This window comes from Elephantulus edwardii, unplaced genomic scaffold (genome assembly GCF_000299155.1).
Source record: "Elephantulus edwardii isolate Elephantulus edwardi_28Jun2011 unplaced genomic scaffold, EleEdw1.0 scaffold00093, whole genome shotgun sequence".
Taxonomy (NCBI): Eukaryota; Metazoa; Chordata; class Mammalia; order Macroscelidea; family Macroscelididae; genus Elephantulus; species Elephantulus edwardii.
Window position 1 is genome coordinate 1,030,834 of NW_006399843.1, and position 5,524 is coordinate 1,036,357.

A 5,524-nucleotide genomic window follows, 5' to 3' on the forward strand; every position below is an offset into this window, starting at 1 on the left:
GTCTAACATACTTTGGACATGTTGTGAGGAGAGACCGGTCCTTGGAGAAGGACATCATGCTTGGGAGGGTGGGGGGACAGCGCAGGAGGGGAAAGCCCTCTATGAGGTGGATTGATTTAGTGATTGGGATAATCAGGATGGAAATGTCAGAGACAGCACAATTAGCACAGTACAGAGAAGAGTTTAGGGGTGTTGTACATAGGGTCGCTATGAGTGGCAAGTGACTCGACGGCACATAACAACAACAACATCCTAAAATGTGATACCATCAGCAGTACTTTAATGTCCGTATGTACCAATAACTAATGCAAAATACAATAAAATTGAAGCTTTTTCTTCCAACTTCAAAAGTCTGAAGTTGCAAAAGTAAGTCATGAAAATGCATTAACAATTATGATCAATTGTTGATGATTTGAAAGTGAAGGTCGGAAACAAAGAAGAAGGAACAGTAATTGAAAGACACGCCTTAGTGATAGAAATGACACCTGAGTTTGCATGACAAAATGTTTCAATTCTAACAATTTATTTTGTGGAAATAGCTTTTTAAACATTTAGTATGTTGATGATCCATATAGACCTTTCGAGATAGAGTACACAGGAATCAAAGGGGCTGTATCATGGCAAAAGACAGTGGAGACTCTTAACATTATCAGTCAGAACAAGCCCACGTGTTGATTGAAAGCTGAAGGAAATAAAGAGAAGTTCAGGAAAGTCAGAGTACAAGCTGAGAGGAATACCCCATCTCAATTTAGAGACCATCTTAACAATAAGATTGAACAATCTGGCTGAACGCAGAGGGGACCAGAGAAACATCTATCTGTGTTATATTGACTATTCAAACGCATTTGACTGTGTGGATCACAACAAACTGTGGCTAACTCTGAAAAGAATGGGAATTCCAGAACACTAGATGTATTGAAAGGAATTGGCAGACACAGAAGAATTTAATGAAACAACATATGAACAAGAGCCTATGGTGATAAAGGAAGAAGTTTCAGCCGCTTTGAAGGAAATAGCAAAAAATAAGGCCCCAGGAATAGATGGTATACCAATTGACATATTTGAGCTAACAGATGCTGCCCTGGACGTGCTCACCAAGTTGTGTCAAGAAGTTTGGAGAACAACCACTTGGCCAACTGACTGGAAGAGATCTGTATTTGTTCCCATTCCAAAAAAAGGTGACCCAGCAGAGTGTGGAAACTATAGAACAATATTGTTGATTTGACATGCAAGCAAGATTCTGCTGAAGATTATCCAAAAATGACTGGAACAGCACATCAGCAGAGAACTGCCAGAAGTTCAGGCTGGGCTGAGAAGGGGTTGTGGTACTAGGGGTATTGTAGCTAATGTTAGATGGATCTTGGCTGAAAGCAGGGAGTACCAGAGGATTGTCTATCTGTGCTTCACTGATTAGGCAAAGGTATTTGACTGTGTTGATCATAAATCAACCTGTGGCTGACTCTGAGAAGAATGGGAATCCCAGAGGGTCAAGGACTGCAGCCTTCAATATGGATTGAAGCTCAATGTCAAGAAGACAGAGATTCTCACCACTGGACCGATTGGCAGCATCAGGATAGATGGTGAAGAGATTGAGATTGTTCACAGCTTTAGTCTGCTTGGCTCCACAATCAACACTTTTGGCACCAGCAGCCAGGAAATTAAAAGATGTATTGTGATAGGAAAGTCTGTTGTTAGGGACCTCTCTAAAGTACTGAAGAGCAACGGTGTCTCTCTGGAGACTAAGATGCGTCTGATATAGGCCATGGTCTTTGCAATCACTTGTTATGCTTCAGAGAGTTGGACAATGACTAGGGAGGATAGAAGGAAAATTGACATCTTTGAGCTATGGTGTTGGAGAACAGTATTGAGGGTACCATGGACTGTTAAGAAAATAAACAGATTCATCCTGGAGAGGGTTAAACTGGGCTGCTCCTTGGAAGTAAGGATTCTGAGGCTTTATCTGATATACTTTGGTCATGTTGTAAAGAGAGATGGGTCCTTGGAAAAGGACATCATGCTTGAGAGGGTGGAGGGCAGGTGCAGGAGGGGAAGGCCTTCTAGGAGGTGGATTGATTCAGTGACTGGGGTAATTGGGATCGGTGTGTTGGAGACAGTGAGATTGGCACAGGACAGAGCAGAGTTTAGAGCTGTTGTAGTTTAGGCAAGCGACTCGATGGCACATAACAACAAATAATAAGATTGAGCTTATGCGAAACCTATGCTTGGACCAGGAGGCAGTCATCACAATAGAGCAAGTTCAAAATCTGGAAAGGAGTGCGTCCGGGATTCATCCTGTTCCCATACGTTTTCAACCTTTATGCAGAACAGATCATTCGGGAAGCAGGGCTTTAAGAGGAGGAGTGCGGCTCAAGATTGGAGGAAGGATCATTAACAATATGCATTATGCAAATGGAAACCTTGCTTGCTGAAACAGAGACATTTTCTGCAGAAGGTCAAGGACTGCAGCCTTCAATGTGGATTGAAGCTCAACATCAAGGAAACAAAGATTCTAACCACTGGGCCAACTGGCAGCATCATGATAGATGATGAAGAGACTGAGATTGTTAACAGCTTTAGTTTGCTTGGCTCCACAATCAGCACTCTAGGTACCAGCAGCCAGGTAATCAAAAGATTAATTACATTGGGAAAGTCTGCTGTCAGGGACCTCTCCAGAGTACTGAAGAGCAACCATGTCAGTCTGGAGATTAAGGTGGGCCTGATCCAAGCCATAGGCTTCACAATCACTTGCTATGCATCAGAAAGTTGAACAATGACTAGTGATGATAGAAGGAGAGTTGATGTCTTTGAGCAGTGGTGCTGGAGAAGGGTACTGACCATGGACTGCTAGGAGAATAATCAGGATTAATCTGGAGAGGGTGAAACCAAGCTTCTCCTTGCAGGTAAGGATTTTGAAGCTTCGTCTGACATACTTTGGGCATATTGCAAAGAGGGACCAGTCCTTGGAGAGGGACATCATGCTTGGAAGGATGGAGGGACAGCACAAGAGAGGAAGACCCTCAATGAGACGGATTCATTCAGTGACTAGGATAATGAGGATAGGTATGTCAGAGACAGAGAGGTTTGCATAGCATAGAGCAAGGTTCAGAGCTATTGTACATAGGATCTCCGTGAGTCACAAGCGACTTGTCAGCACATAACAACAACAATAATAGCTAACACCCAGATGAGTTGTAGAATATCATCAGGATATAAAATAAGAACAAAGCAAAAAAGAAATAAAAAGTGAAAATGGATGTTAGACTCCAAAACTCGCTTTTAAAGATAGAAAAGCCAGAGTGATTGGAAGAAAGAATGAAGTAAGAGAATTGAGTAGAAGATTTCACAAAGGACCATAACAAGACAAAACAATATATTGTAGTGAAATGTGCAAAGACTTGCAGTTAGGAAACCAAAATGGAACAACATGCTTCAGTATTTCTCAATCTCTCCAGGAAAAGGTGATCCAACAGAATGTAATAATTCCTGAACATTGTCATTAATATCATATACATGCAATCATCTCCCTCACTAGAGGGATGTGGTTGATACGGAGTACAATGCATGACACTCTCAGAATCACCAACACCAAAGCAACTGTCTATACAAATTTTAGAAATATATTCATTTTTATTAAAATGAAATGAAATATTATTCATTTTATTAAAAATACACATAATTACTTAATATAACATAAATATTTCTATATACCCAGATTGCATGCATCAATATACCTATAAGGCTAAATTCCCATGCTCATTTATTTATCTTCTAATGTGCTCTGGAGGATTTTTGTTCATAGGGTTGCTGTGAGTCGCCCACAACTCGACGGCACTTAACAACAATAACACCAACAAAGAGAGAGATCAGTTGGCCTAGTGGAGAGAAAGTGATGCTACCAAGCCAAAGGTGGTATAGCCCTGGTGTGTTCACTTGCCATACAGAGGTAATTTTGTTGCTGTGAAGTTGAATGGTTACCCATGGCGGACAGTGTTTGGTGGTGCTCCCTGATTAAAACAAGCTTGGAAGGAGGAGTGGCATCAACTTCCATAATAGCTTGCCTCCGGAAACCCTATGGACCTGGAGAAAGGATGAAAGTTACACAAGTGTTGAGGTCTTTTATTCATAGGGTCGCTATGAGTCACCTACAACTCAACGGCACTTAACAACAACAACAACAACAATGTGCTCTGCAACATCATGATAGATTTAGAAACATTTGAAACTGTCAATAATTTCATCTTACTTGGAGCCATAACCACTATCTTTAGTATCAGCAGTCAAGAGATCAGAAAACATATTATATTAGGCAAGTCAGATGTCAGAGATCTCTCCTAATTACATAGGAGGAATGATGGTTGATTGAGGACTAAGGTGTACCTGATTCAGGTTATGGTCTTTTCAATCAATTACAATGCAGTTGAGAGCTGGACAGTCAATAAGGATGATGGAAGAAGAATTGATCCCTTAACACTGTGGTGTTGAGGAAGAGCACTGACTATCCCATGGACAGACAAAACATCTCAATTATGTCTTGGAAAGAGTGCAGCCAGAGTGCTCCTTGGAGGCAAGGATGGTGAAACTGTCTCTCACATATTTTGGTCATGTTGCTAGAAGAGGCTATTCCACAGAATGGGATATCATGTTTGGAGTGTTGGAGGATCAGCAAGAAGAGGAGCACACTTAACGAGATGAACTGACACAGTGAGTGAAGCAATGGGACCAAGCATGTTGAAAATGGTGAGGATGGCACAGGACAGGACAAGGTTCGGATATGTTGCTCACAGACTTGCTATGAGTTGTACTCAATTCAAGGGCACCTCACAACACAAAATTAACAACAAATGTGCTCTGGTAAGAGCTGTCATTATCAGCCAATTACAATGATTCTTTGAATCACGTGATTTTCTCTGCACACATTCTAAGTCAAATGCTCTTATTTTCACTGCTGCTGTTGTTTCTATACTCATTAATTTTGCCAACTTTTCTGGTATTTTGGTTAAAATACTGTGGCAATTAGTATTTGTGAACCTATATCAGTAATTCTTTTTGAGAATGAAGTAACAATTAAGGGGGGGAAATGAGAAAAAATTTAAAAATTCCTATTCAGCTTTAATAATGTTATGCATCAATATGCAAAGATTTTATAAAACAATTTTATTGTTATTATTCACTTAGTCTAAGACATATTGTAGTTAAATATTTACAACTATATTTATCATATAATATTCTGTAATTGTTGTTGTTGCTTACCATAGAGTAGGAACAGTTCAGAGACAGTTAATCACACAGGAGAAGATTGCTCATCCTTCTCCCATGGAGTAGCTGGTGGCCTCAAACAGCATGACTTGAGGATTGCAGTGCAGCTTCTTGCCACTAGGTCACCAAAGCTCCCGTAATTAGTTGTTGTTGTTGCTGTTATGTGCCATTGAGTCATTTGCGACTCATAGCGACCCTGTGTACAACAGCCCTAAACACTGCTCTATCCTGTGCCAATCACATTGCCTCTGACACACCCATCCCGATT